General features: G+C 43.9%; 1 long non-coding RNA gene across 1 annotated transcript; it reads left to right on the top strand.

Annotated features, from left to right (window-relative positions):
- Window positions 1-3,166: 3,166 nt before the first annotated feature.
- LOC135283264 (uncharacterized) lies at window positions 3,167-9,075 on the top strand. The gene is made up of 2 exons (XR_010349107.1): window positions 3,167-3,612; window positions 5,947-9,075. It is a non-coding gene; the product is annotated as an uncharacterized LOC135283264 (long non-coding RNA).
- Window positions 9,076-11,671: the final 2,596 nt, after the last annotated feature.

Genomic DNA, 11,671 nt, shown 5'->3' with positions numbered 1-11,671 from the left:
AAAAAAATAATTATAGATTCTCTCCGTTTCTCCCACTGAAGTGCACCAATACTAGTTTTAGCTGGGCTCCAAGAGCAGCAGCACATCTGCAGCCAGAGCTGTAAGCAGATCTCAGCAGCCCAAGTGACAGGGGGCTTGGGGACTTAAAAGTCTACACATGCCTCAGGACACCTTGTTTCCAGTTTTATTTCTTTATTTATTCAAACTCCTGAGTGCAAAGGGCTGCTGTGCAGAGGGTGTTTCTATAGATCCCACTTTAAATGCCAATAAAAGACCCCTGTGAAAGTCTGCAGTGAGAGCAATTCAGATCAGTGTCAAGCTTGTTTGAGAGCAGGAGAAATGGAAGGACATGAGGCTTTTCCAAAGGTTTAATTTGGAAATATTCTGAATAAACCATGATTTATGCTTCTTCATCAGGGCATTTCATCCAGGGGTAAATAACTTGTCACAACTTCCTTACTTTGAGTTTACCCATAGCCATTTGCAATCCAGGGAAGGAAGGGTTATATCCCCTCTCCCTGCTTATGACAGAAATTAAACAATGAAATGAGCTTTGCACCCAAAAGAAACTTTGCATTCTCTTGCTGCTGGGCAGTGCTGTGAATGAGTGGGCTCATCACTGCATCCCTCAGAGCCTTGCAGATGTCTGAGAATGTTCCCAAGAGCCCAGTGAAACATTTAAAAGTGGAGCTGCAGCATTTTCTTTTGGAGCTGCTGTTCTGCCTGCATTTACTTGTGGGAGGGAGAAGCCTTCTCTGGCTGTGCTCCCTCGGGCTGGAGTCCTCCAGAAACACCACCCACAGGACACCATGAGCCTAATGAGCCAGGCAGCATTTCAGGCATAGACAGGAGGGTCCTGCACAGCCAGAACAAGCCCACCCTGTGCCCCTGGCAGTGTCCAAGGCATGGTCACTCCACACCTGTCCCTGTGGGAACTCTCTGGACTGGACACCAGCATTCTCTTCCCAGAAAGGATCCCGTTACTGGGCTGAGCAGAGGCACTTTGGGGATATTTTTCATTCAAGGAGCAGCTGAAGGAGCTTCTCTGCCCAGTGCTGTTATTTGCTGGATTAAGCTGTTTGCTGAGATGGGGCAACTGAGAAGTGTTTTAAAAACTTTTATTCTATTTTTACTTTTATGTGAAGGATGAGATAATACAGAAGTTGTAATTCACGCTGTTACAATCAGAAGCCAACTATTTCTTAATTACAATACACTGTAAGTGTTTCTTGGTCTATCGGCTTTAGAAAATCCTTTCCCACAGCTGTTCAGTTTGGTGCCATCTCAAGAAGCTGTCACTTTGGCCCCTCAGCTTTTCATTCAGTGCCCACCACAGACCCCTCTGCCCACCTCCTCCCAGCAGTGACTGCCAGGTCTCAGTGCCAGAGAGCTCTGAAAAACCAGACTGGGCGTCTCACCAGACATTTGAGACGCCTGCCATTAAAAACACCCACTAATTAAATTTCCCTCTGGATTTATTATCTAGTACTGCATGACAGGCATTTTCAAGAGCCTCCTCCTGACCTCCTCCCAGCCACCAACCAGAACAGATGTCTTCCTTACAGGGACTTGAGTCTTGGGTTTCCCTTTGCACAGGGGCAGAGAGGAGGGGAGAAAATAAAGTTTAAATTAAAAGAAATATAAATCCTGAAGCCTTGCACACCACTAACCATAGCAACAGCTCCTCAATGCTGCAATCTCCATCCTCCCTGTGCTTCTCCCCAGGGAACAGATCCCTCATTGTGCTGTGTGTCAGCTCAGAGACCATGGATGTGCCTCTTCTTTATTGTGGCTGCTTCTGTCTTTGGAGGGTATTCCACGATATTCCTTCTTATTCTGAAAAACCCCAGTACTTGAAGTCATGTTACTTAATATGAATCAAATCAAGCTTTCCCATCTTGTCATTTAAATACATTAATATTTTATTGCTTTTAAAGACGATTCTTACAGGCCTGCAATTTTCAAAGACAAGTGAGGCAATTTAAACAGAGACAGAGTACAAATTTATAGAAACCCTCCTTATTTACTCATCTTTTGCACAAAATGTAATTTTCCTCATAATGAACTCCTAATTTTTTGTGAATTTGCCACTTTTTGGGGCTGGAAGTGCTACTACCAATTGTGACCAGTTCAACTTACCACAGTAAATACTAGCTGTAATAATAAAGATTAATTAGTAAGATGGGATCAGAGCCCATAAAATGGGTTCATTCAATACACCACCCAGAGCTTCCGGATCTCTAGGAATGAACCTGAGGGCCAGGGGAGCTTCAAGAGGAGGAAGGAACCCCCTCAGGAGCCTCATCTGCAGACAGGGCAGGTGGGATTGAGGCCGGCAATTTCAGCACTCCTGGAGAAAGCAGTGGAGATTCCGTGACATCCAGCCACCTTTCACTCTCTGGCAATGATTAATTATCCCCTTAAAAGTAGGTTTCACCTGCTGGCTTTGTGTCCCCAGGAAGCTGCTGTGTGAGCCCTGCTCCTGTGCATGTTGTCATGCTCTAATCCTAAACAAACCTTCAGGTCAATGATAACATCCATCAAATGACCACACAATGTGAAAATCCATTGCAAGGTGGATTTTTTTAGCACTGTTATTGAATAAATTAACCAGGTAGCACAGCGGTAACCTTGGGATAAATTATTAGGTGGTTTTATTTTTTTTATTTGGGAAAAAAAGAAAAAAAGATTACACTGTTTTATCATATTTATAATAAAAGTCATTGACATAATAAAACACTGCCATCACATCAGTATTCATTTCTGCAAATAGAGCTCTGACGTTTTATAATATTAACATGTGCTATAAATGTCACTGATATATTAAGATTTTCAGTCTATCTAACCAAAAATATAGAGAGATGACTGAGGAAGAGATGACTAATTCTAAAAGATTAAAGAGAACATTTTCCCATGCAATTAAATAATCTGCTGGTGATTGTGAGCTGAGGGTAACACACAAAAGTCAGATTCTGTGCTTGTAATTTTTACCACCAGAACAGAATGGCCTGGAGCCCTGAGCAAGGATATTGGAAAAACTCGTTAGGAAGGATGTGAGTTGATGAGCTGGGCAGGCTGTGTATGGCACCAGAGGGTGGCTACACCTGCCAGGGCATGTTGGAGCCTCCATCCTGAGGAGGCTCTTTGGGCATCTCCTTGCACTGGGATATGTCACCATAAAAGTCAAGCCCAGGTAATAACTGACACAGTCTCTCAAAGCATTCACAGAAGGCTAATTCACTTTATTAAGAAACCCATTGCTTTTTATACTCTAGTTTATTACAGGTGGACCTGATTGGTCCTTTAATTAAAGTACCATCACCATTGGCTAATTAAGAAACCACCCTTTTGGTAAACAAATCTCCATAACACATTCCACAGCACCAAGTGCAGCAAATTAAGATAAGAATTGTTTCTCATTCTTCTCTCTGAGTTCTCACAGCTTTCCCCAGGATGATGCTGGGAAAGTTGTGTCTGTTTCTCTCTGTGACCAGAGAGCTGCTGCCACAGGGATACTCTGGATGAGGGCTGGAGATCTTCTGCCCTTCCCCTGGGATGTCATGCAGGAAAAAATCCCTGGGCTTTATCCTTTACAGGAGCAGCTGCATGGAGGTGAGTCCTGAATTTGCAGTTCCTGGGAACGCCAGGGAATGCCAGCCTGTGGCACGAGCTGCTCCTCTGGCATAGGGAGAGTCCAGATGGCCAACAGGAGCACAACTGGAACGTGACAGGGACACAAAACCCTGGAGGGCTGTCAACAGGGCTCTCCCAGGAGCAGGAGCCCTTGGTAGTGACTGAGAGACAAACAGTGGGCAAGGAACAAAGCAGCCCCTTGACACCACCACTGATTTTTCCTAAGAAAATCTTCCACAGGCTCCTGAGTCCCTCCAAGCTGTCATGGAACTTACAGATTCTCCCAAGCCTTGGGCTTACAAAAAAGCTCTGTGCTAACTAAGTAAGTTTATGTTTCAAACCCAGTACATTCTGGGAGGAAATCCAGAATAAATTAGCATCAAATAATAATAATAATAATAACTTAATCAATAATTATGAACTCACTTATTCTTCGAGTTTGAAGTTCCTACATAATCCAGTCTGAGAATTTCATCCCATGACTTTTGCATCACATCTGGAATTTTTGTCTTACTATTTTGATCAGAAGGAGCTATTTGTGTTTTGAACAAGGTCAATACAGAATTTTTGCACCAGCACAGTTTGTGGCTCAGTTATGGGGACTTTTCCTCTTTTAACCAACAGTTAGAGCAGTGCAGCACCTGAAATACATTCCCTAGCAGCTGACACATCAGTATTAATTATTTTTCCTCCTCCATGGAAATTACATCTATTTATACAGTACGTAGTTTCCCTAAAAAGCTTACTGCAAAAGGGTGGGAGAAAAGAAGCAAACTGTAAATCATTTTTATACATCTATATCTATGGATATATCTGCATATCCATATCTATCTGCCTATCAATCTTTCTTAACCTCCTCTTTTCCACTGAGATGCTGACATCTTCAAAATGTTTTTATCAGCTCCCCAAATGAATATCACAGACATTGCCAAATTTCAATTCACAGGAGAGAAAACGTGTGTACTTTATTTTATTCATTTATATTCAGGGAAACAGTGCTGGTGTAATTATGCCTGCATAGCTAGAGGGGTAGGGAAGGCCTAAATAAATGTATTCCTAGACAATTGGAGTAACGAGTTTTAATTAGTTTTGCAGCTTCTTCTACTTCTGTTTTGCCAGTGTTGCAGCTCCTGGTCTTTGACTGGGAGCAGGCAATGGGAACTAAACCCAGTAATCAAGGTACACACACACACACCTTGTTGACCTTCAGCAGTGACATCCTTAGTTACTGGAGACTGGAGCATTTGTTTAAGGGTAATTTGATCATGGAAGTCCTCCTGGGGTTCCTGCTGCTACAGGACCTGAGAGGGGTCTGGCAGGGGTTATTTGTGTCACTTGTCAGGGTTTCCTCTCCTGGGAATCCCAATTACAGCCCTGGCAGGGAGGTATGAATTTAAATCTCCAGGCTCCATGTTCTCTGCAGATGAGCTCATTGGTACCCACAAGAACTGTTCCCATTATAAAATGTCACGTAAAACGACAGAGACCTTGGATGGCTGAGAGCAGGAAAAACAATAAACATCCCACAGAGAGGAAATTAATTTCTTCTCCCCCTCCTGCCTTTCCTTTTTGCTCCAGAATATAATAACGGGGAGTGTTTGGATTGCAGGGGCTGCTGGGGCCACGGGCAAGAGGAGGAGGGAAGGAGAAGCAAAAGCAGCAGAAATGGAGATTTTGTACTTACTAAAGCAAGTTATTTTTCAACCTGCACACAGCTCGAAAGTTCACCACTGAATTATTAAGTGTGGCAGGCTTAGAATCTGCTTCAGCAAATAACACCTATATTTCTTTGGGAAAGTAGGGAAGTCCAAAACTTGGGACTGTGGGAAAGCAGAGACACTCCAGTGTATGGAGCAGAGCCAGAACCTTGACATCATCCCCAGGAGGAGGTTCATGGCTCAGAGTACTTCACTTTGTCACTGTCCTTCCCCCTCTGTGGGCTGCTTGTCTCTTGCCTCAGGCTGTGGGGAAGAAGGGATCATGGAGCTGGCAGCAGGAGGAACAGAAGGAATAGATCAGAGGAACTGGACTCATGTGAAGACTCCTCCTCTAGAGAAAAGAACAGGATTAATGGACTGATATGGACAGAAAACCAAGCTGATGTAGCTAATCTTGCACTTACCTAGGTGCTGCCAAAAAATCCCATTTTGCAAACAGAAAACACTCAAACATGCACATTCCAAACGGTGTGAGGGGCAGAAATGCCACCTCCTCGCCCTTATCCACACACTGCACCTGGTTAAACCAGCCACTGCATAATAACAGAGCCTGCTGATCCCTACAAACATCTCTCTGTTTATTCTTTGACTGCAGCTGCAATTCTTCCCATGGCTGACCTGGCAGCAAAGCATCTCAAGGTTTCAGAGTGCTTACACCACTGGAATGAGAAGAAAGCTCCGAGCTGCTCTCGCAGCTGAGCTGCAGGCTCAGGCCAGCATCACTGAGAAGATGCTGTTTGATTCACACTGTGAAGATTCCTCTCGCCACTGAAGTGCTGAAGACTTAATTATGTTTTTAGATGATAGCTTAGATCCAGGAGCACAAGCTGCATTGTACAAACAAGGGAGCTGACTCAAGCAGACACCCGAGACAGCCCAGCCCAGCCCCCTGGCAGCGATGATTGCTTCCCCTGTGAGATTAAAAAGTGAAGCAACATGAAGGGTTAGCGTGTTCCACAATGAATCCTGATTTATCAAACATGATTAGTGGATTATGAATATGGATGTGATTTCTAAAACCAAAAGAAAGTTTGTGTGGTTCATCCTTCTTTAAAAGATTAATTTAAACTCAAGGAGCTGTAACAGCCATGCAAGCAGATTGTGGGAATGTCAGGAAATAGAGGAAAGGAGTGAGGGAGGAGATTTGGAAAAATCAGGTGAGCTCTAGCAGGTCAGCAGTGTCCAGGGATTTACTGGAGTCTTGTACAATTAAATTCAGTTTTAGAGGGATAGAGTATATATAGGGTTGTTTAAAATCTGTCTATATAGAGCTGTCTAAAATCTATTTTGACATTTGTTATTAACCCTTGTGCTTTAATTTACTCTCGGATACCAGAAGCTCAGATTTGAGGGAGGGAGTTCTATTTCAGCCATGCTATTTGTCTTTTCTCCCTTTTCCCCCAGAGACAGCCCTCAAGGTGTGGCATCAGTTCCCATCTGCAGGAACCATAGTGGGGGTTCTTTATCACAGCCTTCCCAGAGGCCAGCAATCTTCCTCCAGCTGCTTAAACTGCCCTTAGAGCTGTGTTACAGCAGAAAAGCAGCATGAAGGAGCAGTTAGGGGCCAAGAAGAGGCCCAGTGTGGTTCTAGCAGGGCTGCCTGGAGAGGAAAAGATGCTGTTTTCCTAGCATGGAGCTTAGTGTGGAGAGTAAAGTTTCTCACTGAAGGCTGATAACAGTAAAAACATTTGAGGGCCAGTTACAAACCCACCACATCCTGGACACTGGAGAGTTGCCCATGGCTAAGGCCAAAATTCCAGGTTTTCTGCCCAAAAGGAGAGTGAGTCTTGTGCTCAGAGCAGCAAACCACAGCAGTGCCCACGTCTGTGTGCCGTAGACAGGAATGAAGAGCTGCTCCTCTGTGTGAGGATCTCATCCTTTCAGCAATATCCCGTTTTCCAGGATGGGCTCTGGAAAGCAGACAAGGTCTCTGCTCATCTCCATGGTATCCGAGTGTCTCCTTTATTATAGAAACAAACAACTCATTTCAGAAACAAGTTAAGGTTGCTAAGTGACAACAATGTACTTACTTATCACATCATTTGCAAAGCCCTCACACTTAAAAACAGGGAAATGAATGATTAAGGACTCCTGAAACCCTATATTGCCCACATAATAAATATATGCTTTTAAGCAGAGTACAAAGAAGTGCACTTTTTATTTTGACAAAACAACCTCATGCTTAACCTCCTGTGAATTTTTTTCTTTTTTTCCCCTCCTCTTTTATGTGGCATTTTTATTTCATTAAATTTGGTGTACAAACATTTTCTTTTAAAGAATATTCTTAGGTGGCAAATACTATTAGTTAGTTGAAGTATTTCTAAGTATCATTACTGTTCAGTGATACTGAATTTTCAATAAGTGAATATGTGCCTATTTTTATACTAAAAAAAAATCCATAATGTTGTTTGTCTTCAAATCAACATTCATTTGGTAGGTGTGTTTCACATTTTTTAAAAAGGGTTTGTTTTCTGTTTAAATTCAAAAAGTGATGATAGAAAATTATTTCTATTGGGTCAGAATTAAGATTGTGGAGGAATGTTACCACACGTTTCACTCTGTTTGACAGAACAATTTAGGTGAAACATAAGTTCATCCAAAGTCAAGAAGAACTTTGACATTGCTTTTGGATGGGTCAGGATTTCACCCTTTATATACTTTATGTAGGGAATAAAAGATGCATGATGCTGTTAATTATTTATCCCCTGGCTTTTAAGCACTTGTGTTTTGTACCTAATGCGATGGGGCTGAGGGAGCAATGCTGGTACTTCATTGTAACTTGTTGGAGGAACAAAACTGCTGTTTGTTTCAGGACTCCCAGCATCAGTCAGGTGTTTATTTCTGCCTTTATGGTTTTTATTTTTGCATGGATAAATTGAAATCCAGGGTTTTCCTTCATTTGTAGCTTAGAAAGGTGTGAACCTATGCCACTGGAGGAAGCACCCATGTGCTGGGAGTTTGGGCCTGAATGGGTTAAACTAAAATTTTGGCCAACCCTTTTCGAGCGGATAATCACAGGAACCCACAATCTTCTCCTTGCACTGCCTTTGAAATTGCTGAGGATGAGATTTCCATCAGGGACCTGGATACATCCAGACTTTTGGGCAGTGACATTTTTCATGCCTCTCTCTGAGCTCTGTGGTGGAGATTTCTAAGCAGTCAGGATGTAAAGGAGAGAGCAGATTTTCAAAATCACTCCCCTTCCCTCATCCCTGCAATTACTGCACTGGCAAGGAGAGCTGTGAAAGGATTCAGTGCTCATTGAGCTGTGCTCTCTTGAAAAATGTGACCACTTGCTTGGAGGTCTAAATGGGAGCTGGGTAATGTCACTTTGGTTGCTGGAAGAATTAGTCAATGACAAGAGGGCAATCACAGCAGCTCTTCTCCATTAGCTTCATCTTTCCCCCAACAATATCAATTATGGAAGCTCTAGCCCAAGGTTTCAAACAACAGCTATTTCTCTACAATGTTATTATTTTTTGCACATAAAAATGCCTTTTGCATGAACCACTGTCAAGGTCTAATCTGATCTATTTATCTGTATTTACAAGGCACTTATCTTCTGTAGCACCTAAGAGCTCCACATGAATTAATAGACAACACTCATCCCAATACCACTGAAAAATCTCCCGGACTAAAATCTTCCCTCTTGGATCCCAGGAAAATGAAAAGTGCTATTAAAAGCATAGCCATGAAGGGATCAAGACAAACACAAAGTGCCAAAAACTGCTGTCAAAATTTTTGTAGGTAGCTTTGTAGTGGATTTGGCACCAGCAGAGGTTTGTTCCCAGCCCAGCACTGCTGTTTGTGTCACCTGTGTCAAGGTAGGACCTGGCTTTCCCTTGGTGTCACCTTCTCAGCATGGGTGGTGTCCCCCATGCCAAGAGTTCTTGGCAGAGATGCTGGGTTCCCTCCAGATGTGGGGTGTTGGTGCTACGATGTCTGATGTCTGGGAAGAATGATGCACAGAACTCTATGATATCAGAAGGCTAATTAATTACTTTATTATACTATATTATACTATAAAGAATACTAAAACATACTAAAGAAAACGTGTTACTGTCTTGTGACAGTCAGGACACATCTTTGTGTGATTGGCCAAGGAAACAGAACAATCCTCATCAGAATCCAATTGCCAAATTCCTTCAGGTAAATAATCTTCCAACATATTCCACATGTTCACAAACACAGGAGCAGCAAATGAGATAAGAATTGTTTTGATCTTTCTTTTCTCTGCTTCTCTCACAGCTTCTCAGAGGGCATGTGAATACCACAGTGGGGTTTCTATAGCAGAGGCAGGAATTCTGATTTCAGACCTGTCCTACAGCTCCTAGGTGCCCACAGTGCAAAGGTGGGATGGGTGTGGGGTGCCAAATGACACCTTCCCTATAAGAGAAAACACCTGGAAATCCTCCCTGAGCACACCACAAACTTTTCACTGCATTTGAGAGATAGAAAAGGGAGACCAGGAAAACCCAAGTCCCTGTGCTTGGGGAGGGCAGAGAGCAGCTCTAGAGGAGGCTCTCCAGGACTCTGCACCACTGAAGGGTCTCTCTGGGTTTGCTCAGCCCTGCTGTGATTGAAGAGGCTCAGTCTCCAAACAAACAAGGATTTAGCTGAATCATAACTAAAGCCAGCACCCACATATTCCATGCCTTCCTTCCAAAGGATTTGTCTAGTTTGTATTTTTAGGATTAGATTTGCCTCTGATGAGTAGTTATGGCACAGAATGGAGAGAGACGTGTCTTGTTCAACAGTGCCTTATCATTTTCACTGCCTACCACAGGCAGAATTCTCCAGCCAGCAAGGGTCCCAATGCCCCTTCCTCCTGAATTCTGCCTCTGGACTGTGTGATAGGGTCGAGCAAGAGTGAAAGAAAAGTGGAAAGAAAATATCAGCCTTTAACACAGCAGTATATAGATATATTTTTAACACCAAACCAGAATAAATTTCCAGCTCTCCTTTTCCTTCATCCTTAATTTTCCTAAATAAGACACTTTCTGTGATGAATTCTCCCCAGGCAAAATAAAACCAGGTTTTCTTCTGATTTTGGCTGCCTGGGTCAGGCCCAAACTGCCTGACAAGGCCCATACATCTCAGGGCAGGCAGAAGTAATGGGGGAGATAGGAAGAGGGGGAGCTGGACAGCACAACATAAAAATTAAATTCTGCATATAGAAAGGAGAAAATGGATGGACTTTGGCGAGGGAGAGATAAGGACGTTTCAACTGCCAAATTCCTCATGAGGAGTGGTGTTGTGTGGGAGAGAGGAATGGCTTAACAAGAGGTGGAAGAAAAAGATGTGATAATAAAGCCCAGGCTGAGCTCTCCATGCTGGAAATGAAGGTATCCAGCCCCAGCTGAACGTGGAGCAGGTTCTCAGCTGTGAGAGAAGGCCCTGTTCAGAGCAGCTGTCACTGCAATCTCCTAATTGGAAATGATTTGGATTCTGTCTCAAACCACACAGCCCTGAATGAGGCAGTGCAGCCTCCATCAGGAAGCATCTGCTGCCATCTCCAATGGCAACAGTTCAGCCCCCACCACTCCCTCCAGATGCCAACTGGCAGGAGGTGCCCCCTCCATGCCCAGCACCCTGGGCAGCTGAGGGTGCACAGGGAGCCCAGGGAGAGGCAAACAGCCCTGGGATGCCAGGAAGAGCTATGGAAAGAGGGTGGCCAGGGCTTGGACAAGGATGGAGGGAGGGAGAGATGGAGAAACAGCCCCATCCTGGAGCACAGTTTGACAGTGGCTGTTCCAACATCACATGCCATGAAGGGCCCTGGGAAAGATTGCTGGAATTAGTGCTTTTTGCTGGTTGTGTTCATGGCTCCTCTGTGCTGCTCGTATGTGTGTGTAAAATTAAGTTTGGGTTCATTTATTTACTTCTGGTTTTGTGTGATGAGGAGCAATGGAAAAAGAAGTGACAATAGTAAAGAAAGAAAGAGCAGTTGAGCCTTTTGAAGTATTTTTGGTGGGCTGGGGAAGCAGAAACAGATGATAATTTAAGATATTTGTACCAGGAAGGGGTGAGTGCCCACTGAGCCTTGCTGGGTGAGAGGCAGTGAAATGTTTGCTTGTGGAAGCACAGGAGTCCTGAGAGAGCTGGGCCAGCAGATCACCCTGGGATCATGGATTTGCTTCCTCACATCTCCCTGTGGGCTGCACATGCCACATTCATCCCCCAAGGGTTATAGCTCCACATCAGCAGCAACATCCCACTCCCCTCCATGCCTCTCTGTGCCACTCAGATGGAAAGTTGCTGCCAAGCTGGGCTCCCCTGCTCCCTGGGAGTCCTCCCACCACAAAACAGGCAGAGCCAGC

This window comes from Passer domesticus, chromosome 18, assembly GCF_036417665.1.
Source record: "Passer domesticus isolate bPasDom1 chromosome 18, bPasDom1.hap1, whole genome shotgun sequence".
Taxonomy (NCBI): Eukaryota; Metazoa; Chordata; class Aves; order Passeriformes; family Passeridae; genus Passer; species Passer domesticus.
This window is presented reverse-complemented; position numbering and strand designations above follow the sequence as displayed.